Source organism: Bos grunniens, chromosome 20 (genome assembly GCF_055505025.1).
Source record: "Bos grunniens cultivar Pamir isolate PY7600 chromosome 20, Bosgru_T2T1.0, whole genome shotgun sequence".
NCBI classification, from domain to species: domain Eukaryota; kingdom Metazoa; phylum Chordata; class Mammalia; order Artiodactyla; family Bovidae; genus Bos; species Bos grunniens.
In genome coordinates, this window is record NC_141184.1 from 13,328,515 (window position 1) to 13,353,104 (window position 24,590).

Consider the following 24,590-nt stretch of genomic DNA (forward strand, 5'->3'; position numbering starts at 1 on the left):
GCCCAACAGAGAAAGACATTATCAGTCAGTTCAGTTCAGTCGCTCAGTCGTGTCCGACTCTTTGTGACCCCATGGACTGCAGCACGCCAGGCCTCCCTGTCCATCACCAACTCCTGGAGTTTACTCAAACTCATGTCCATTGAGTTGGTGATGCCATCCGACCTCGTCATCCTCTGTCATCCCCTTCTCCTCCCACCTTCAATCTTTCCCAGCATCAGGGTCTTTTCAAATGAGTCAATTTTTCCCATCAGATGGCCAAAGTATTGGAGTTTCAGCTTCAACATCAGTCCTTCCAATGAATATTCAGGACTGATCTCCTTTAGGATGGACTGGTTGGATCTCCTTGCAGTTCAAGGGACTCTCAAGAGTCTTCTCCAACACCACAGTTCAAAAGCATCAATTCTTCGGCTCTCAGCTTTCTTCACAGTCCAACTCTGACATCCATACATGACTACTGGAAAAATCATGGCCTTGACTAGATGGACCTTTGTTGGCAAAGTAATGTCTCTGCTTTTTAATATGCTATGTAGGTTGGTCATAACTTTTTTCCCAAGGAGTAAGCGTCTTTTAATTTCATGGCTGCAATCACCATCTGCAGTGATTTTGGAGCCCCCAAAAATAAAGTCTGACACTGTTTCCATTGTTTATCCATGTATTTCCCATGAAGTGATGGGACCAAATGCCATGATCTTAGTTTACTGAATGTTGAGCTTTCAGCCAACTTTTTCACTATCCTCTTTCATTTTCATCAAGAGGCTCTTTAGACAAATATATGATGTCATTTACATGTGGAATCTAAAATATAATACAAATGAACTTATTTACAAAACAGAAACGGACTTACCAGCATAGTAAACAAACCTGTGGTTACCAAAGGGGAAAGAGGATGGGAGAGGGATAAATTAAGAGTGTGGGTTTAGCAGATACAAACTATCATATATAAAATAGATAAAGAACAAGTATTTACTGCATAAACAACCATATTCTTTTTCATTATAAATATATATATATAACACACACATATAATATATGGTGTATAAATAACATATTCTATATCTTTTAATAATCTATAATAAAAAAGAATAATATATATAAAACTTAATTATATAATACCTGAATCATTTGCTACATAGGAGAAATTTTTTTAAATGTTATAAATCAACTACACATCAAAAAAAATTAATTTTAAAAAGTTTCAAATACAGTATTTATCCAATACTTACCCTGAGTTGAAAAAATACCTTCTTTCATAACCCTGAGCTAAAAATATATCTTCCCTACATTGGTAGTTTTCCATTATATGCTTCAGTTAACAAAATATTCTTCCTTCTGCTAAAAATCAATAATTCTTATCAATTGAAGAATCATTCAAGCATTCAAAATTTAATTTGTTCATAAGGGTAAATGATATTTATTAATACTTATGTTTCAATGCTTATTTTTTGAACAGAAGTGAGATATAATAGTTTAATTTACAAACATCTGAAATTCACTCTTAATTTATGTAGCTTTCAAAATGTTTCCCCCTGGTTTCTTAAAGTCATAACTGGGTCATGTGAAGTACTTTTTATATGCTATCCAAATAATTCTTATGTAGATTTATATTAAAAATAAATATTTAGAGGGAGTCAGAAGACCTGAGTTCTATTTTTGATGTCATTATGATCTTTAGAAGATAGTAAACAGCAACTTTAATTAATTTTCCATCTTTTGAGGATGCTATCTGAATGATTAGAATTGACTTTGAACTTTTCTCTGCCGGTCTCATCAGCATTACAGTAAAGCAAGAGTTTTTGTCTTATTTTGTTTTGGTGTTTTGGTTTATTTCTTTAACCATTGTTCATTACTGGGTTATGGACAAGTCACAGTCTACAACAAAAATCTTCACATAGAAGTCTTCTCAGTCAAGTTACCACTTCAGTCACTAACCTGCCCTACATAATGTCAGAAAGATGAGAGCCTTATGAAAACATGGGCTCCGTCAACCTCCACTCATTTGTCAGACATTTCAGAGCAGGTGAACAAAAGCTCACCTGGAGTTCACAGAGCCAAGTTCTGGGAAGGACTCACTAGGAATTATTATGACACCTGGAGAAAAAAATTTTGTATCATCTGGTAGAGTAGATAATATCATTCTGTTGGAATGTCACCAAGGGCCACGATTATAAAGACTTGGATAGTCAGGTAACAACTAGACGCTCTGAAATTCTGCCAGAGCTAGCTTCTATTGAAAGAAGAAGAACATTTAATTTTAATATTTTTTGTACTTCAAATAAACCAAACAAATATATGCTCATTACTAACTCTGGGCTAGGAACCAGGTCAGGTGTGGGGACACAAAGAATTATGGTACACTCTTTACTAGAAGGAGACCACATTATAATGAAGAGACTAATGGAAAACAAATCTTGATAAAGCTGTTTTATACCTATTGACGTTTGGAACCACCTAGATGGAGAAATTATTTCCCACGGGTAACTGAAGAGTGATAGTTGTGGTTTGGAAGGTAGGATGGATGAACCTGTGACTGTCACGTCAATAATAGTGAATGCAAACAGCCATCTGAACTTTAAAGAATGACTCGGATGGAAGCATGGAAAATGGAATGAGACGGAGGAGAGACAGCATAGGCAGGGGGATCAATGACTCGCCTTAATGACCAGTTGGATATAGGAGGCAAGGATGAGACAGGAATTTAATAATACTGGGATTTTTCTGATAACTTATATAAAATAGCATATTTTATCATTCACTATCTCTTTACTCTGCTTTGTTTCCCAGAGAGCTTGCTACTCACACTCTCTGTCTCTGTCTCTCTCTCTCTCTCTCTCACACACACACACACACACACACACACACACACCTGCATATTTTAGCTATAGTCCATTTCACCAACACAAGCAAGATTCATAAGGGAAGGGACTTCGCTGTGTTTACTGTTATGTACCCAGTGCATATCACCAAAAAACACCTTTGAAAGGATGAATTAAATGGCTAACTTAGAGAGAACAAATGGATTGCAATATCATCAACAAAGATAGGAAATATGAAGCAATGGTGAGACTTCTGATAGACATGGTTTGAGGCATGAGAATTTTGAGGTAGAATTTTGAGGTGGAATATATGGTCTGGAACTTGGTAGGGAAGATGGGGCTGTAGGCTGATATTTGGAGATCATAGGCGCTTGTTGTTGTTTTTCAGTCGCTAAGTCATATCTAACTCTTTGCAGCCCCATGGACTGCAGCACACCAGGCTCCCCTGTCCTTCACCATCTCCCGGAGTTCACTCAGATTCATGTTCATCGAGTTGGTGATGCTATCTAACCACCTCCTTCTCTGCCGCCCCCCTTCTTTTGCCGTCAATCTTTCCCAGCATCAGGCTCTTCTCCAATGAGCTGGCTCTCTCTTCGCATGGGTGCTTGGGTATCAGTAAAAGAACTAATTTCTAATCGAGGAGACATGATGTACTTTGTGTGGATCTCAGAGTTTTGTGTGACTTCTGGCCATCAGAACCATCATCTTAATTCTCTGCCTCTTGTTCACGGAATTTGCAGGTAATGCTTTATAGCTGCTGATGCCTCTGGGAATGCTGCTCCCATGGCTACACCATCCTGGCTATCCCTGTTGATTCTGTCAATGACTCCAGTTTGTTTTGGAGGTGACAACTTATATACCTATTTTTCAATCCTGTGGAAGTTTTAATATTGTCAGCTGAGCATGCCTGCTCTTCTATAAGCCACTTGAAATAACCACTCTACTCCCTAAATACAAAATACACACAAAGACACACATGTGCATGACAAGTCACGTGATAAACCTTGAATCTAACAATGAATACTACAGGAAAAAAAAAATCTGAAAACTCAAAAAGATTCAACAGCAATGAAGATGTTCCACAGTTCAGGGTTTAAGACTATGGTAGGCAATCATGACTCAATCTTACTATTGAGTGTCAAGTAGTAGAGCTCATATATTTTTGTTCTTTAAAATAGCAAGAGCATAGTGGTCTTGTAATAAGCATAAGCCATGTCATCTCCCAAGGCACTTTCCAGTGTCACTTCAATTAAAAATTAGTTGGACAAGATAAGACAGCTGTCAATTTGACTGCCATTCTGAATATATCTTGAGTTCTCACACTTATTTCACAGCCATCTGATAAATTTCATATTTCATGAGAAAAACTATAGTGTAACTTACTCCATTGGTTTTTAAACAAATCTGAAGGATACAATGTAGTAACCAGTATTAACAGTTGGATATGGAGGATATCAAACATAACATTTATTAAAGGCTAAGACTCCTCTGTTCAAATTGGATGAATTATACTATTTGGTTATTAAATATTTTCATTGTGCTTAGTCACTCAGTCATGTCTGACTCTTTGCAACCCCATGGATGTAGCCTGCCAGTCTACTCTGTCCATGGGGATTCTCCAGGCAAGACTACTGGAGTGGGTCGTCAAGCTCTCCTCTAGGGGATCTTCCCAACCCAGGGATCAAGCCCAGGTCTCCTGCATTGCAGGCAGATTCTTTACCATCTGAGACACCAGGGAAGCCCTGGTGTAATATTTTTAATACACTTCATTTGCAATGCATCACAGACTCACTGGCCATGAGTTTGAGCAAATTCCGGGAGATAGTGAAGGACAGAGAAGCCTGGTGTGCTGCAGTTCACAAAGAGTCGGACATGACTTAGCGACTGAAGAACAACAGGATTTTCCATGACTATCAAAATGCACTTTCTCAATGACCTTCAGGTTTGTGATCCATTCGGGAAATGTGAGTTTAGGATAGCCACCTCTGTACTTATAACAGCGTAGTAGTAGTTCTGAATCTTCTACAGATGTCAATTACTGCATCAGACATCTCTGTCTCAGCTGACACTTGCTTCTAACTCCTAGGCTGCACCCCCTCCACCACCACTTTTGCAGCAGTTGTTGGGCTGGCTGGTCTGACTAAAATGCCCCAGGCCTGGAATCTCACAGGCTGTATCCCTCCCTAACTTCTGGGCTTGGATGAAATGCTACATCACACAGAATGGAATCTAGCCATCCTGCATGCACCGAAAGGCTTGCTGACACCACCCAGTGATGTGTTGAGTTAGCTTTCCATGGGGGTGAAGCTTGACTAATAGGAAATAGGAGATGGGGGTTGGGGCAGGGACTCAGGCAAGTAGCATCTTCCTACCACAGAATAGTCCAAGATGGGATTCTTTCTTGCAGTCCTTCTGGAAGAGCCCAATTTGCCATACATTTACCAGCCTGTTTTTGTTTTTCTGAAGTTTTATATGAAGTAGTAGCCAGCCTGGTAACACATTATAGCACGTTGCTTCACCTCTTTCTTTAGCTTTGTTGTTTTTCCCTCACAATCTCGGTTTTCAATTTTCACCTCCTGTTATGGACTGAATTGTGTTCCGCACCCCAGTCTGAAATTCATAGGTTGAAGTCCTATGCCCAGTGTGACTATATTTAGAGATAGGGCCTTGAGGGAGGTGATTAAGGTCAGATGAGGTTGTAAGTGTGGGTCCCTAATCCTGTAGGATTGGTGGCCTTTTAAGATGAGGAAAAGGAGAGCAGCCAAGACGGTGGAACAGAAAGACCTTGAGCTCACCTCCTCTCACAAGCACACCACAATCACAACTATCTGAGAACAACCACTGATGAAGGGCGTCCCAGAAAAGATCTTCTACAATTAAAGACCTAAAGAAGGAACCACAGTGAGACAGGTAGGAGGGATGGACTCGTAATGTAATTAAATCCCACACACACACCCCCCCGCCACCCCGGGTGTGCGTGTGCTCAGTTGCTCAGTCATGTCTGACCCTTTGCAATCCCATGGACTACAGCCTGCAAGGCTCTTTGGTCCATGGGATTTTCCAGGAAAGAATACCAGAGTGGGTTGCTCCTCTGGTATTTCCTCCTGAATTTCCTCCTCCAGGGGATCTTCCTGACCCAGGGATGGAACCCAGGTCTCCTGAATTGGCAGGGGAATTCTTTACCACTGGCCCACCAGGAAAGACTGACCCCCAACCCTGGGTGGGCAACTCACAAACTGGATAATAATTATATTGCAGAGGTCCTTCAGTGGGAATAAGAGTTCTGAGCCCCATGTCAGGCTTCGAAGCCTGGGCTGGGCCAGGCTGGGGGTGGGGGGAGGCCAGCATCAGGAATTCTAAAGAACTTGTTTGTATTAGTCAATATTGTCTAGGTTAGCATTCTCAATGGAGAAGGCAATAGCACCCCACTCCAGTACTCCTGCCTGGAAAATCCCATGGATGGAGGAGCCTGGAAGGCTGCATTCCATGGGGTCGCTAAGAGTTGGACACGACTGAGTGACTTCACTTTCACTTTTCACTTTCATGCATTGGAGAAGGAAATGGTGACCCACTCCAGTGTTCTCGCCTGGAGAATCCCAGGGATGGGGGAGCCTGGTGAGCTGCCGTCTATGGGGTCACACAGACTTGGACACGACTGAAGTGACTTAGCACCAGCAGCATTCTCAAAGTGTGGTCTGGGGACCTTTTCAGCGGGTCTATGAGGTCAATGGCTGCAGTCACCATCTGTAGTGATTTTGGAGCCCAGAAAAATAAAGTCTGACACTGTTTCCACTGTTTCCCCATCTATTTCCCATGAAGTGGTGGGACCGGATCTTCGTTTTCTGAATGTTGAGCTTTAAGTCAACTTTTTCACTTAAGAGTTGATTCATTGGAAAAGACCCTGATGCTGGGAGGGATTGGGGGCAGGAAGAGAAGGGGACGACAGAGGATGAGATGGCTGGATGGCATCACTGACTCGATGGACGTGAGTCTGAGTGAACTCTAGGAGTTGGTGATGGACAGGGAGGCCTGGCGTGCTGCGATTCATGGGGTTGCAAAGAGTCGGACATGACTGAGCGACTGATCTGATCTGATGAGGTCAATTTCAAAATAGATGATTAAATGCTAAAATATTATTTGCCTTTTTTATTCTCAATCGCTCATGAATATATGGTGGAATTTTCCACAATGTGATAATGCTGCTCTTTGAATGCAGAAGCAGGCCCCCAAATCCAGCTGCATTATATTCAGTTATACATTAAAGAGAATTGCAAAAACTGAAATAGGGCTACTCTTCCCACAGTTATTTTTTTGTTTTGGAAAACATAGTTTTTTGCATTAAGATGTTACTATGCTAAAGTATAATGGATTCATTTAGGTATTTTTGCATTTTCTCAGTTTTAATATCTAAAACAGTAAATATCAACATAGAGAATCCACATAAACAAAAGTCAGTTGGGGTCCTGTTTCAAAATGTAGACTTCGTTATTACTCAGGTATGGTTAGTTCAGTCGATGACTGTCATTGAAAGGGAAGTCTGTTCCTAAGAGTAGGAGGCCTGCACTGTCATACCGGGCTGTCGAAGGAGTGAGGGGAAATCATCACTGGGAGTCTCATGGTGGTTTCTGTAGAAAGGAACAGGCAAGGCAGGGTAAGCAGGTTTCGGGTTGGCTGATTTGAGTAATTCCCATGTTCTAGGGTGTAGGCACTGTCCTGGGGTTTCCTGTGTCTTGCCCTGGGTGATTAGGAAAGGTGAATATAGGCAGACTTCAGCAATACTGTAGGTTTGGTTCCAGACGCTACAGTAAAGCAAATGTGGCCATAAGGTGAGTCACATACATTTTTTGGTTTCCAGTGCATATAGAAGTCACGTTTACACTATACTGTGTATGAGTAGACTGTGCAGTCTATTAAAGTGTACAATCAGTCAGGTCAGTTCAGTCGCTCAGTCGTGTCCGACTCTTTGCAACCCCATGAATTGCAGCACTCCAGGCCTCCCTGTCCATCACCAACTCCCGGAGTTCACTCAGACTCACGTCCATCGAGTCAGTGATGCCATCCAGCCATCTCATCCTCTGTTGTCCCCTTCTCCTCCTGCCCCCAATCCCTCCCAGCATCAGAGTCTTTTCCAATGAGTCAACTCTTCGCCTGAGGTGGCCAAAATACTGGAGTTTCAGCTTTAGCATCATCCCTTCCAAAGAATACCCAGGGCTGATCTCCTTCAGAATGGACTGGTTGGATCTCCTTGCAGTCCAAGGGACTCTCAAGAGTCTTCTCCAACACCACAGTTCAAAAGCATCAATTCTTCAGTGCTCAGCTTTCTTCACAGTCCAACTCTCACATCCATACATGACCACTGGAAAAACCATAGCCTTGACTAGATGGACCTTTGTTGGCAAAGTAATGTCTCTGCTTTCAATATGCTATCTAGGTTGGTCATAACTTTCCTTCCAAGGAGTAAGCATCTTTTAATTTCATGGCTGCAGTCACCATCTGCAGTGATTTTGGAGCCCCAAAAAATAAAGTCTGACACCGTTTCCACTTTTTCCCCATCTATTTCCCATGAAGTGATGGGACCAGATGCCATGATCTTCGTTTTCTGAATGTTGAGTTTTAAGCCAACTTTTTCACTCTCCTCTTTCACCTTCATCAAGAGGCTTTTTAGTTCTTCTTCACTTTCTGCCATAAGGGTGGTGTCATCTGCATATCTGAGGTTATTGATATTTCTCCCAGCAATCTTGATTCCAGCTTGTGCTTCCTCCAGCCCAGCATTTCTCATGATGTACTCTGCATATAAGTTAAATAAGCAGGGTGACAATATACAGCCTTGATGTACTCCTTTTCCTATTTGGAACCAGTCTGTTGTTCCATGTCCAGTTCTAACTGTTACTTCCTGACCTGCATACAGATTTCTCAAGAGGCAGGTCAGGTAGTCTGGTATTCCCATCTCTTTCAGAATTTTCCACAGTTTATTGTGATCCACACAGTCAAAGGCTTTGGCATAGTCAATAAAGCAGAAATAGATGTTTTTCTGGAACTCGCTTGCATTTTCCATGATCCAGCAGATGTTGGCAATTTGATCTCTGGTTCCTCTGCCTTTTCTAAAACCAGCTTGAACAACTGGAAGTTCACAGTTCACGTATTGCTGAAGCCTGGCTTGGAGAATTTTGAGCATTACTTTACTATATAGTGTTATATTTTAAAAAAGTAGTCTTTTTTTAAAAAAGTAACTGCTAGGAAAATGGCACCAACAGACTTCCTCAATGCAGGTTTGTCACAAGCCTTCCATTTGTTTTAAAAAAAAAAAAAGGCAGTATATGTGAGGTGCAATTGAAAGGTTGTTGTTGAATCACGCGAATACACCGGGATTCTTGGCCCCCGGAGGAGAAGAATTCAATCCGGGGCCAGAGACGAGGCTTGATCGCTCAGAGCTTTTGTGTAATAAAGTTTTATTGAAGTATAAAGGAGATAGAGAAAGCTTCTGACATAGGCATCAGAAGGGGGCAGAAAGAGTACTCCCCTGCTAGTCTTCAGCTGGATGTTATATAGTCACTAGCAGTCTGTTAATGAAAGAAAGGAATGTCTTAAAATTCAGAATGGCACCAGGCCCCTCACCCATAAGATGTATTTTGGGATAATCTTGGCCCCAAATGGTTTATCCTGGGCCATAAAATGATTAACTTGAATCTTGAAGAAGGGCAGACCACCATACAAATAGTTTCATTTACATAGATTAGGGGAACAATATCCATACTGGTTTGTCATGTAGGTTCTGGGACAAGAGGTGGAACCGACTTGGAGACAGAGTTTGGGGTAAAGGCATAGTACATTAGCATAGCTTAAGACGAACATTTCCATAAGAAAAAGGCATTGGTTATCTCTAGGCGAAACCAGGTGTCATTATGGCAACGCAGTATTTTAAGAGAAACCTCCCTTTAAATTTGTATAGAGAAGGAAAAAATAATCCTAGTTTGTTTCCTCCTGCCGCTTAAGAGAGATAAAAATGTCTGACACTTGCAGGCTATTTCCTCCATTTGGAGACCCCTGGCCTTCCTGCCTGTTACCCTCTCACAATAAAACAGCGTATCCCTGTACAACCCAAAGAATAGGAGTACCATGGGCTGGATAAAGGGCATGGTTGGGGGTGGTGGGCTTAGGATATGGCTTTGGATGGGTTACTTTGCACATGAAAGGCATATTCTCAAGGGGAGAGTTTGTTATCTCTGGAATCAGCTTGTCCTCAAAGGGACAGTCTCTCCTGGGCCAGCAAGCTCCCAGGCACTGGAGCATTGTGCATACTCAGTCACTGAGTCATGTCTGACTCTTTCTGATCCCGTGGACTGTAGCCCATTAGGCTCCTCTGTCCATGGAACACTGGAGTGGGTAGCCAGTTCCTCCTCCAGAGGATTTTCCAGACCCAGGAACTCGTGTCTCTTGTGTCTCTTGCATTGGCAGGGGGATTCTTTACCTGGGAAGCCCCACCAGAGCATTAAGAGTACAGAAAGTAAGGAAACATAGTCAATACAGGTCCTTCATCGTTCTATAAGAGTGTAAAGAGGGTAGAGATATTCAGAGACCAAAAAGCTTGAGGACTTCTGGACTAGGTTATGCACAATAACAATGATGCCCCAAATCTCGTTCTCTTAACACAGGGAAAGGGTTCCTTCATTGCTCAAGCCAAGTCTTCCCACTTCTGATAGACGGTATACCATCATCCCTGGGACCCTTGAGGGATTCGTTCCAGGATATTCATTCAGTTTAGTTCAGTTCAGTTGCTCAGTCGTGTCCGACTCTTTGCAACCCCATGAATCGCAGCACTCCAGGCCTCCCTGTCCATCACCATCTCCTGGAGTTCACTCAAACTCATGTCCATCGAGTCAGTGATGCCATCCAGCCATCTCATCCTCTGTCGTCCCCTTCTCCTCCTGCTCCCAATCCCTCCCAGCATCAGAGTCTTTTCCAATGAGTCAACTCTTCGCCTGAGGTGGCCAAAGTACTGAGTTTCAGCTTTAGCATCATTCCTTCCAAAGAATACCCAGGGCTGATTTCCTTCAGAATGGACTGGTTGGATCTCCTTGCAGTCCAAGGGACTCTCAAGAGTCTTCTCCAACACCACAGTTCAAAAGCATCAATTCTTCAGTGCTCAGCTTTCTTCACAGTCCAACTCTCATATCCATACATGACCACTGGAAAAACCATAGCCTTGACTAGATGGACCTTTGTTGGCAAAGTAATGTCTCTGCTTTTGAATATGCTATCTAGGTTGGTCATAACTTTCCTTCCAAGGAGTAAGCGTCTTTTAATTTCATGGCTGCAGTCACCATTTGCAGTGATTTTGGAGCCCCCAAAAATTAAGTCTGACACAGTTTCTGCTGTTTTCCCATCTATTTCCCATGAAGTGATGGGACCAGATGCCATGATCTTCGTTTTTTGAATGTTGAGCTTTAAGCCAACTTTTTCACTCTCCTCTTTCACTTTCATCAAGGGGCTGTTCATTAAAGGATAGCAAACTCTACAGGTGCTCAAGTCCCTTATATAAAACGGCACAGTACAGTCAGCCCCCTGCATCCGAGGATATGGACCCACAGAGGGTGTCCTATACAGAGAATATCAGAACAGTTAAAAAAAAAAAAAAGTCATAACATTAGAACAAAAGAAAGTCATTTAAATTTAATTACTTTAGCTTAATGAGAAACTCCCTATATTATCCTAATTTTCTCAAAAAATTTTTTTTCATGAATTAGTGAAATTTCTACACTACTTAGGAAGAGTCCAGGGACTGGTGGCTGGAAATTTCTGACATCTGGGACAATTATGGGTGGAGACATTGTGAAGGAGAGGAAGGACCTTACTTGGTTTATATGCTGAAAGGATGTAGCAGAGAGGGGGAAGGTTGAAGAAGTTGGAAACAGAGACACAAGAGAAATCCTGGAGGAGGTGAAGGAGAAGAGGGACTAAAATAGGAAGATAGAGACATCTCTTCCTGGAAAACTGGTGGCCAAGGGGGAGGAGAGGGTGCCCTTGAAGATAAAGTTAGTTGAGGGAAGGAGAGAAGCTGGGAGGACCCACCCCTGATGGCACTGATTTTCTCCATGAACCACAAGCAAGTTTATTGAAACAGGTGAGCACAGCAGAGAATGATGAAGGTTTAGGTCCATGGTAGGGTTTGGGGTGGAGAAGGCAATGGCAACCCACTCCAGTACTCTTGCCTGGAAAATCCCATGGATGGAGGAGCCTGGTGGGCTGCAGTCCATGAGGTCGCTAAGAGTCAGACACGACTGAGCGACTTCACTTTCACTTTTCACTTTCATGCATTGGAGAAGGAAATGGCAACCCACTCTGGTGTTCTTGCCTGGAGAATCCCAGGGACGGGGGAGCCTGGTGGGCTGCCATCTATGGGGTCGCACAGAGTCGGACACGACTGAAGTGACTTAGCAGCAGCAGCAGCAGGGTTTGGGGAAGAGAGAAGAAACAACAGGTGATGAACCACACCTGAAGATCCTGCAGAGTGCAGACCATAAATAGTAATAGCGTGAAACACGTGGCAGCCTAACTTCTGTAACTCAACCTCTTAACCCTGGCACTGAAACAGAGATGGAGTGGGGTGAGTGCAGGGCATTGACATTTACTGAAAGGCTGTGTGACGTGATGGTTAAGAAGAGCATGGCCTTGGAAGCCAGCTGGCCTGAAGTAAAGTCCTGTCACTTTCCTCTTCAGTAAAATGGGCCAATGATAGCTGTGTGTTGCGGCCTTACTGTGGGCAATAGTGGTATGTAGGGCTGTTCTGAGGACTAACTGACTAAATATATTAATACGCTGTGGACTTTTTCCGTCTCCCTGATTTTGGGGTTAAGGAACGCACCGAGGTTTCGTGGCTTCACGCTTAGGTGTGTGCTGGACTCTAGAAAGGGAACTGTCACACCCCACAGGCCTGCAAACCCAGTACTGGCCAGCTCAGAGACTGAAGAAAGAGGACTTCCATGGTGGTACAGTGCATAAGAATCTTCCTACCAATGCAGGGAACACCGGCTCGATCCCTGGTCTGGGAAGATTTCACGTGCCCTGGAGCATAAGCCCATGGCCACAACTACTGAGCCTGTGTGCCGAAATGACCGAAGCCCGCGTGCCTGGAGGCTGTGCTCTGTGACAAGCGCTGCAATGAGAAGCCTGCGCACCACAAGGAAGAGTAGCCCCTGTCCTCTGCAACTAGACAGAAGCCCATGTGCAGCAAAGAAGACCCAGCACAACCAAAAAAAAAAATTAAACAACCAATAAAAGACTGAAGAAAGCCCCCGGGATTCAGTGCCAGAGACATCAATGGTGTTAAGGGAAAGGAGGGCCTGACCTGTGTGAAGCAAGGTCCTGGAGTGACTCCTGCCGTGTGTGTGTGGCAGCCTGCAGGCTGGACATGACAGCTGTCTTCACTCCCGGGGGGAGGGGAGGTCACCAATGAATGGGGGAACTGATGTCAGGTTGGCTCATTGGTTACCAGGGAAACCAGCAGAGGAACACCTCCTCACCACTCCTTTCATGAGCCAGCAAGGTGGAGATACTGTGAAAAGTGAGAGTCGCTCAGTCGTGTCCGACTCTTTGCGACCCCAGGGACTATACAGTCCATGGAATTCTCCAGGTCAGAATATTGGAGTGGGTAGTCTTTCCCTTCTCCAGGGGATTTTCCCAACCCAGGGATTGAACCCAGGTCTCCTGCATGGCAGGCGGATTCTTTACCCTAAGGATTAAAGCAATCACTAGTTCGGGCCTGGGGCAAGTACGTAGACATTTACTGAAGAGGGAAGGGCAGTCAGGTGAGTGGGTGGAGGTGACACAAGGATGGGTCAAGCAGGGGATGTACAGAGAGCAAGAGGACAGCCATCTTGGGTGGCCTGACCATGCGGGGACAACCCAGCTCCTCTGCCCTCCCGGCCCGCTTCCTCTGAGGCTCCTCCTCTGTGGTCCTCACGACCCTCTGTGGTTGTGGTGGGGCAACAGGAGGTGGGGATAACCTGGGTCTCCCCTGTTTTATTTCCAAACTATATTTTAGCATAATCACTAAGCCCTACTTTCCTCAAGCCTTTAGTTTTATCTCTCAATTACATTGGAAGGACTGATGCTGAAGCTGAAACTCCAATACTTTGGGCACCTGATGTGAAGAATTGATTCATTGGAAAAGACCCTGATGCTGGGAAAGTTTGAAGGCAGGAGGAGAAGGGGATGACAGAGGATGAGATGGTTGGATGGCATCACCGACTCAATGGACGTGAGTTTGGGTGAGCTCCGGGAGGGAGGCCTGGCGTGCTGCAGTCCATGGGGTTGCAAAGAGTCGGACACAACTGAGTGACTGAACTGACTGAACTGAAATACCTGTTTTACAAGTAAACTACACCATGCCTCTTATGAGCATTTTACTCTAATAATCCTAGTCTACCCATTCATCCACTTGCCCTTCAGAGCGGTACCTCTGGGTCACAGGGAGAGGTCACATATGTGGAAGATGCAAAAGATAAAATCATAAAAATGTATCTTTTTAAAAATCTCTTTTTATCTACTTATTCTCTTAATTCTCCTGTGGGCAGATATTTTCATCCCCTAGAATACTGATGCTCAGAGGGATTAATGATGTGCTCAGGGTTACACAGCTGTTTATTTTATTTTTTTGTTTTTTGAAACATTTTACCAATTTCAGTAAAAGTTTTTCTAGGCCAGTAGAATCTTTTAATTAATTTATTTAATTGGAGGCTAATTATTTTACAATATTGTAGTGGTTTTGCCATACATTGACATGAATCAGCCACAGGTGTATATGTGTCCCCCATCCCGAACCCTCCTCCCACCTCCCTCCTCATTTCATCCCTCAGGTTCGTCCCAGTGCACCAGCTTTGAGCGCCCTGTTTCATGCATAGAACCTGGACTGGTGATCTATTTCACATATGGTAATATACATGTTTCAACTCTATTCTCTCAAATCATCCCACCCTCGCCTTCTCCCACAGAGTCCAAAAGTTTGTTCTTTACATCTACACAGCTGTTTATGACCAGGGTGATAGTACACGTCTACGCCTGTGTTCTTCCACTCGGTACTCTGCACCGTAAGGCTGTTGAAGAGGAGCTGGACCACTGGTGTGAGGGACACTAAGAAGCGCAAGTTTCAGCTGTTTGAGTGGAAGCTGAAAATAAATCTGATGCCAGAGTCCTTTTAAATGTTTAAAGGGATCGTGCAGTTGAGAAAAGAGTAGGGAGGGGCCAGGGCAGCAGGGGCCCAGAGCTGGTGCAAGGCGGGAGCCTCCCAAGGAAGAGGAGGGCTGCAGAGGCAGAAAAGAACCTTGGTTTCTAATTGAAGCAGAAGGCAGTCCTCATACATGACTCTGTCTGGTCCTCCCAGCAATCCAATGAGAGGCAGATACAGGGCAGGAAAGAGACCATCTCCCGGAAAACCAGATGCTAAGCATCAGCACTGGGATTCAGACCTAGTCTCCTCACCAGATTCACACTGGCTGTAGTTTGCCCTGAGAGCCTTGTTCCTCTCTGTACGATTCAAACTAGGAGATTAACGTTTTAAAAAGAAAACATATACACTCTACACAGAAAAGGAAGAACATTTCCCTAAGTTTCACCCTAGATTCTGTGCTAAAAATCTTTAGCATGTTTTCAGGCTGTACATGGTGAGAAAGGGCTGTTGGATTGTCAGGAACTGGTGCAGGTGAGGCTCTTATGGTGCCACCTAGTGTCTGTGACTGGACTTACAAGGCTATATGTGTTCTGAACAACTATTTAAGGAAAATAGCAAGTAACTGATTAATTTTACAAAAGAATAGACATTAAAACAACTGATATTTTCTTCTCCTTGCCAGAAGACTTATTAACACAATCTCTTGATAACCCCAAGAGCTAGACCAACGCACTGAATTACTTCACTGCGTAAAACAAATGATGACCTAGTGAAGATCAAGGTTATCTTAAAATGAACACTTTCTTTTCACTATACCAGTTGATCTAAGACCTTAAAGATCGTGAAGCTTGGAGCCAGAAGTGTCTGAGGCATTCAGGTCTTCATTCAGCAGGATGATGTAGACAATGGTGCTTCATAAGCTACAAAATGTTAAAAGGATTAGAGTTAGCTATTATTTCATGAATATGATTCCATACCCTTGACACACCTCCCTTCTGAGCTTCATAACATATTTATAAGAGTTGCTATCTAGACTTTACATCTGAATAGGCTGAGGCTCACAGAGGTCCCATGACTGACTCAAGGCCATCGAGCTGACTTTTTCTCTGCTATACTATTAATACAGGGGATGAGATGGTTGGATGGCATCACCAGCTTGATGGACATGAGTTTGAGTAAGCTCTGGGAGTTGGTAATGGACAGGGAAGCCTGGCATGCTGTAGTCCACGGGGGTCAGAGTCGGACACGACTGAGCAACTGAACAGAACAGATACTATTAATACATTGCCACATGATATTGATATAAGGATTTAATCTAGAAGAAATTTATGATTCTATTGGGTTAGGAACAAGACATATAAAGATTTATGAGTGTTGGGAAATGAGTGTTTGTGTCCAGCTAAAATTTGTAGGTTGAAGCCCTAACCCCTAATGTGACATATTGGATGTGGGGCCTTACGGAAGTAAAATTAAATGAGGTTGTAAGGGTACAGTCCTGATCTGATAGCATTACATCCTGAAGAAGAGGAAGAGAGACCAGGGCAACTTCCAGCTTTGCTAGGCCAGTCGGTTGTGAGATATTAATAAATCACAATCCAGCTTGCCGAGATAGGCATATGGACACTTCATATTTCTAAATGACTGTTTTAGGCAATTTTCTGGTGGTTCTGTGGTTAGGACTCGGCGCTTTCACTGCCAGGGCCTGGGTTCAATCCCAGGTTGGGGAACTAAGAACCCACAAGCCAGATGGTCTGGCCCCAAAAAGGTGACAGGCTAACACAGATGTCAGACAGCTCTATACTCAAATACATCTCAGAGATGACCTCCTCCTTAGAGGTACCTCATCATTAATAAACATGGGCTTTCTCACAGAACCCTGTGTGTCCTCTGTGGGTAAGAGATGGAATGGAGCTGCAGAGCCAAGGACTGAATGTGGCTTTGGGTTCTGGCTCAAGAACAGAACCTGTGGCCCCCAGCTGCCACACTGATAAAACCAAAGGGTTTTGGCTGGTTATTCTGAGGTAGTCATCTGAATATTTTTGCCCGCTTTATGTGAAATGCCAGGCTGGAAGAAGCACAAGCTGGAATCAAGATTTCCAGGAGAATTATCAATAACCTGAGATGTGCGGATGACATCACCCTTATGGCAGACGGTGAAGAGGAACTAAAGAGCCTCTTTATGAAGATTAAAGAGGACAGTGAAAAAGATGGCTTAAAACTCAACAGTCAAAAAACTAAGATCATGGCATCTGGTCCCATCAGTTCAGCTCAGTTCAGTCGCTCAGTCGTGTCCGACTCTGTGACTCCATGAATCACAACACGCCAGACCTCCCTGTCCATCACCAACTTCCGGAGTTCACTTAGACTCACGTCCATCGAATCAGTGATGCCATCCAGCCATCTCATCCTCTGTTGTCCCCTTCTCCTCCTGCCCTCAATCCCTCCCAGCATCAGAGTCTTTTCCAATGAGTCAATTCTTCGCATGAGGTGGCCAAAGTACTGGAGTTTCAGCTTTAGCATCAGTCCTTCCAAAGAAATCGCAGGGCTGATCTCCTTCAGAATGGACTGGTTGGATCTCCTTGCAGTCCAAGGGACTCTCAAGAGTCTTCTCCAGCACCAGAGTTCAAAAGCATCAATTCTTCGGCGCTCAGCTTTCTTCACAGTCCAACTCTCACATCCATACATGACCACAGGAAAAACCATAGCCTTGAACAGATGGACCTTTGTTGGCAAAGTAATGTCTCTGCTTTTCAATATGCTATCTAGGTTGGTCATAACTTTCCTTCCAAGAAGTAAGTGTCTTTTAATTTTATGGCTGCAATCACCATCTGCAGTGATTTTGGAGCCCCAAAAAATAGTCTGACACTGTTTCCACTGTTTCTTCATGGCAAATAGATTGGAAAACAATGCAAACAGTGACAGGCTTTATTTCCTTGGGCTCCAAAATCACTGCAGATGGTGACTGCAAGCCATGAAATTGAAAGATGCTAGATCCTTGGAAGAAAAGCTATGACAAACCTAGGCAGCATATTAAAAAGCAGAGACATTACTTTACTGACAAAGGTCTGTCTAGTCAAAGCTATGGTTTTTCCAGTAGTCATGTATGGATGTGAGAGTTGGACCATAAGAACTGATGCTTTTGAACTGTGGTGTTGGAGAAGACCCTGGGTAGTCCCTTAGACAGCAAGATCAAACCAGTCAATCCTAAAGGAAATCAGTTCTGAATATTCATTGGAAGGACTGATGCTGAAGCTGAAGCTCCAATACTTAGGCCACCTGATTTGAAGAACTGACTCATTGGAAAAGACCCTGATGCTGGGAAAGTTTGAAGGCAGGAGAAGAAGGGGATGACAGAGGAAGAAATGGTTAGATGGCATCACCAACTCAATGGACATGAGTTTGAGTAAGCTCTAGGAGTTGGTGATGGACAGGGAGGCCAGGTAGAGAATCCGCCTGCAATGCAGGAGACCTGGGTTTGATCCCTGGGAGACCTGGGAAGATCCCCTGGAGAAAGGAAAGGCTCCCACTCCAGTATTCTTGCAGGGAGAATTCCATGAACTGTAGAACTGTGGGGTCACAGAATTGGACATGATGACTGAGTGACTTTCAGTCCTACTTTCTTAGGACTTCATTTCACCTTCATCCCCTTCTCACAGTCCCTATTTCCAAATGTCTTAGTTCAAGCTGTTTAACACACTACCATACACTGGATGGTTTAAACAATAGAAATTTATTTCTTACAATTCTGGAGCCTGCAAGTCCAAGATCAAGGTGCCACCATGGTGGAGTTCTGGGGAGGAATATTTTCTGATTTGTAGACTGCTGACTTCTTACACCCTCACCTGGCAGAGAGCAGAGAGGAAGAGCAAACTTCTTTGTGACTTTTAAAAAAATTAATCAATTATTTTGGTTTTTATAATTTTTATTGAAGTGTAGTAAAATCACAATGTTTCAGGTGTACAACAAAAATGATTCACTTATAAATATGTCCATTCTTTTTCAGATTCATTATATTTCAGATATAATATATTCATTATATTTCAGATCCCATTATAGGGAACTGTGGCTCAGATGGTAAAGAATCCACCTGTAATGTGGGAGACCTGGGTTCAATCCCTGGGCTGGGAAAATCCCCTAGAGGAGGGCATGGCAACCCACTCCAGTATTCTTGCCTGGAGAATCCCATGGACAGAGGAGCCTGGTGAGCTACAGTCCATGGGGTTGCAAAGAGTTGGACACGACTGAGCGACTAAGCACATACACAAGATATTGAATATATTTCCCTGTGCTATACAATAGGTCTTTTTTGCTTATCTATTCTTTTTTTTTATGGTCAAAATAATTAAGTGTATATTTTGCCAAATTAGATTACATGAATGGCAAATAGCACATGAAAAAATACTCAACATCATTAATCATTAGGGAAATGCATATTATAACCACAGAGTTACCACTACAAATTTAAAGATAAGATGAAGTGCTGGCAAGGATGCAGCCCGAGCTCTCAGACATTCATAGTAGAGGTGTAAAAAGTTAGGACCACCTGTGAAAAGAGTTTTACAGTTTCTTATAAAGTTAGACATACATGTATCATTTGACCCAGTAATTTCATTCCTAGATATTTTTCCAAAGTGAAATAAAGACTTATATTCACACAAAAATCTGTGTACAAATATTTATGTACCTTAATACTTGCCCAGAACTGGAAATGACCCTAATATATTTAAGTTGGTTAATGGATGAACAAACTGGTACCTCCCTACATAGTGACATTTCCCCCCATATTTATATACTATTCTATATAAATATGATAGTATATAAATAAAGTGAACTATAATACACAACACTTGCGTGAATCTAGACATTATAATCTGTGAAAGAAATAAGTCCTAGAAGATTCTGGACTGTGGTACCATTTATATGACATTCTGCAAAAATGCTGAACTATAGGAATGGAAAACAGATCGGTAGTTGGCAGGGACTGTGTCTGAGAAAAATTGACTATATATAGTAGTGTATATCTTTTAATCCTCAAGTCCTAATTTATCCCTCCCCCTCCTTTCTCCTTTGGTAACTATAATTTTGTTTTCCATGTCAGTGAGTCTGTTTATGTTTTGTAAAAAACTTCATTTATATCATTTTTTTAGATTCCACATGTAAATGGAATTCATTAAATATGATAATCTCTAGGTTCCTCCATGTTGCTCCAAACAGCATCATTTCATTCTTTTTTTATAGCCAAATAATATTCCATTGTATAAATATACCACGTCTTCTTCATCCATTCATCTGTCAATGGACATTTTGGTTGCTTCGATGTCTTGGGTATTGTAAATAGTGCTGTTATGAATACTGGGGTGCATTCTCTTTTTGAATTAGAGTTTTCATCTTAACGCCCAGGAGTGGGATTGCTGGATCATATGATAACTCTACTTTTAGTTTTTTTAAGGAACCTCCATACTGTTTTCCATCGTGGTTGTACCAATTTACATTCCTACCAAGAGTACATGTGCTAAGTCACTTCAGTTGTGTCCAACTCTTTGTGACCCTATGGGCTGAAGCCCAGCAGGCTCCTCTGTCCATGGGGGATTCTCCAGGCAAGAAGACGTTGCCATGCCCTCCTCCAGTGGATCTTCCCAACCCAGGGATTGAACTGGTGCCTCCAGCATTACAGGCAGATTCTTTATCAGTGAGGCACCCAGGAAGCCACCAAGAGTGCATGGGAGTTTCCTTTTCCCCACACCCTCTCCAGAATTTATTATTTGTAGACTTTTTGATGATAGCCATTCTGACTGGTGTGTAGTGATACCTCATTGTAGTTTTGATTTGCATTTTTCTAATAATTAGTGATGTTGAACATCTATTCTTGTGTCTGTTGGTCATCCATATGTCTTTTTTGGAGAAATGTCCAAATTTTCTGCCCATTTTTTGATTGGGTTGTTGGATTTTTTATATTGAGCTATGTGGTGAGTTGTTCAGCCGCTCAGTTGTGTCTTTTTGTGACCCCATGGACTGCAGCATGCCAGGCCTCCGTGTCCTTCACCATTTCCCAGAGTTTGCTCAAACTCATGTCTATTGAGTCTGAAATGCCACCCAACCGTCTCATCCTCTGTTGTCCCTTCAACTCCTGCCCTCAATCTTTCCCAGCATCAGGGTCTTTTCCAATGAATCATTCTCATCAGGTGACCAAAGTATTGGAGCCACAGCTTCAGCATCAGTCCTTCCAATGAATATTCTGGGTTGATTTCCTTTAAGATTGACTGATTTTATCTCCTTGCTGTCCAAGGGACTCCTAAGAGGCTTCTCCAACACCACAGTTTGAAGGCATCAATTCTTCAGCACTCAGCCTTTTCAGCTTGATTTCAGCTTGTGATTTACACAGCCATCATTTCGCATGATGTACTTGGCACAGAAGTTAAATAAGCAGGGTCACAACATACAGCCTTGACATACTTCTTTCCCAATTTTGAACCAGTCTGTTCTTCCATGTCTGGTTTTAACTGTTGCTTTTTGACCTGCCTACAGGCTTCTCAGGTGAGTTATATGAGCTGTTTGTATATCTGGAAAATCAACCACTTGTTGGTTGCATCATTTGCAAGTATTTTCTCCCAATCTATAGGCTGTCTTTTCATTTTGTTTATGATTTCCTTTGCTGTGCAAAAGCTTTTAAATTTAATGAGACCTCATTTATTTATTTTTGTTTCTATTTCCATTACTCTAGGAGATGAATCCAAAAAATATCACTGTGATTTGTGTTAAAGAGTGTTCTGCTTATGTTTTCCTCTATCCATTTCTGTATTTCAAAAATTATAAGATGCTGGTGAAAGAAATTGAAGACAACACAAACAGATGGAAAGATTCATCATGTTCTTGCATTAGAAGAATCAGTACTGTTGAAATGACCATACTACCCAAGGTAATCTACAGATTCAATGCAAACCTATCAAATTACCAATGGCAATTTTCACAGAACTAGAGCAAAAGCTTTTAAAATTTGTATGGAAACACAAAATAACCAAACAGTCTTGAGAAAGAAGGACAGAACTGGAGGAATCATGTGCCCTGACTTTAGAGAAGACCACAAGACTATAGTAATCAAAGCAGAATGGTACTGGCACAAAAACAGACCCTAGATGAATGGACCAGGACAGAAAACAGAGAAAGAAGCCCACACAATTAATGATCAATCAATCTATGATGAAGGGGGCAAGAAAACACAATGGAGAAAAGACAATCTCTTTAATAAGTGGCTCTGGGAAAACTGGACAGTTTCATGTAAAAGAATGAAATTAGGACATTCTCTAACACCATATACAAAAATAAACTGAAAATTATTAAAGGCCTAAGTGTAAGACCATGTACTCTTGTGACTCTTATAAGGGTGCTTACTAGTCTCATTCATGAGGGCTCCACCCTCCTGGCCTCAGTTCCGTTCAGTTGCTCAGTCGTGTCTGACTCTTTGCGACCCCATGGACTGCAGCATGCCAGGCCTCCCTGTCCATCACCAACTTCCGGAGTTTATTCAAACTCATGTCCACTGAGTCGGTGATGCCATCCAACCATCTCATCCTCTGTCGTCCCCTTCTCCTCTTGCCTTCAATCTTTCCCAGCATCAGGGTCTTTTCGAATGAGTCAGCTCTTCTCAATCAGGTGGCCAAAGTACTGGAGTTTCAGCTTCAACATCAGTCCTTGAGTCCTGCCCTCCTTTGATCCTAATTACCTCCCTATGGCCCACCTCCTAAAACCACCTTACTGGAGATGAGGGTTTCAACACATGAATTTTGGGACGACACAAATATTCAGCTCATATCACCAAGTACAGTCATATTGGCAGATATGGCTTCAACATATCAATTTGGAGGAGCCATGATTCAGTACATAGCAGATATTAAGGTTCTAAGGGTATGGAATTCCATTAGAAGCTCTTCAAATAATTTAAAATTATCAGCTGCCTGAATTACTTGTTTAGGATGAAGTTCTATTTAGCTGGAGGCAAAAGACTGGTTTAATATTTTCCAGAATTCCAAGTATTTGTATAACATCATTTTCTGTCATATCCTTATGTATGAAATCATTTCAATTTCATGATAAAATTTCATTATGACACACACTTCTCCCAAGAAAAACTCTTGGGGACAATTTTGGGGGTTTCCAGGTAAACTGTTACTAGTACAAGGTATTTTTAATGAACTATCTCCCCCATTTTTTCCCTGTAAAGTTATTTATTCCAGTCTTTTGAACTGCAAAGATACAGCAGCCCCCTGCCCCAGAGTCCCATTTACAGATAATGAACATTCCACAATCAAGAAGCATATTGGGTCTTCCCCAGTGGTCCAGCAGTTGAGGCTTCACCTTGCAATGCAGGGGGTACAGGTTCGATCCTTGGTCAGGGACCAAAGCATAAAGCAGAAGCAATGTAGTGGTATATTCTATAAAGACTTTATAAAAAACGGTCCACGTTAAAAAACAAACAAACAAAAAACAGTAAAAAAAAAAAAAAAAAAGCATGCTAAAAGTAGGGGGTCTTCCAAATAAATACTCAGCTATTCCTCAAGTTGTTAATTTCTAAATGAAACTAGAAATACTTGTGGCTACTTTAGAAACTGAGGTATAGAATACACTTGAAGTCTATTTTTGATAACTGTGATACTGGGGAATTCCATAGAGTAAAAATATAGGGTGTTTTCACTTTACTGTAAAATATGAGCTTTTGGTATTGTAGAGGAAGATATGCATCCAACTGTACTAAGCTCCTTATAGAGAATTTAAAAAATCAATCATGCCAACAAACAAAAACTACAATGGCTCAGTAATATTCTTCATGAACAGTAACTGTAAATAGGGCTGAAGTATTGAAAGAAAAGGAACTCAGAATTTTTCATGCATTAACTATTCTAGGCAAGGCAATGAAGAAGCAATGTGAGTTTGAGATGGTTCAAAATCTAGTCACCAAGTCAAATTATAATGTCATCATTTTAGTTACCTAATTTAGGAATATTTGATTCTAAGAGAAAGCTGGAAACTAACTGGAATTGTCTCTAGCCATGTGATTATACAGGCTTTCACTTAGCTTATAGATTTTTCTGCTATTATTTATTCATCTGGACATAAGAATAGGCTAACTGTAATTATATCACAGTTCATGGGCTTACTTCTCACAACTCCAAGAAACTCTGATTTAGTTTTTGAGTGTAGTTTAACACACTTGCTCTCTAATAATTTAGTTCTGTAATGTTAATTTAAAAAAAAATTGTGAGACATTATACACATATACATTGAAAATACAAAAGAATCTATTTCCAAATAAAGAGGATGACTTTTAGGGGACACTAATCACCCCACTACAATCCTTTAATATCCATACAGAACTGAACTGTATATTCTTTTGTATGCTATGCATTTTTTAGCATGTATATTTATTACTTTTCAATATAAAATTAAAGGGGGTTACCTAAAAGTGCAAGTATTCTTTTCATCTAGTGTCTCCTTTTGATGCTGACTACTACTCAGACTCCCTGTCCTGCCTTTTCCCAATCTTTCTCTAACTGCAGACCACAAGATCTTTCAAAATAATCTCTTCCTTCCGATCTTTCGAAGAGGCTCAAACACAA

The 24,590-nt window shown here is 42.1% G+C and overlaps 2 long non-coding RNA genes across 2 annotated transcripts in view; both read left to right on the plus strand.

Annotated features, from left to right (window-relative positions):
- LOC147350111 (uncharacterized) overlaps positions 1–22,325 on the plus strand; it is a 32,590-nt gene extending 10,265 nt beyond the window's left edge. Inside the window, exon 3 of the long non-coding RNA XR_015148623.1 lies at positions 21,701–22,325. This is a non-coding gene — a long non-coding RNA (uncharacterized LOC147350111). The remainder of the gene's footprint in view (positions 1–21,700) is intronic.
- Positions 13,916–14,792, plus strand: LOC147350112 (uncharacterized). Its single transcript, XR_015148624.1, has 2 exons — positions 13,916–14,070; positions 14,669–14,792. It is a non-coding gene; the product is annotated as an uncharacterized LOC147350112 (long non-coding RNA).
- Positions 22,326–24,590: the final 2,265 nt, after the last annotated feature.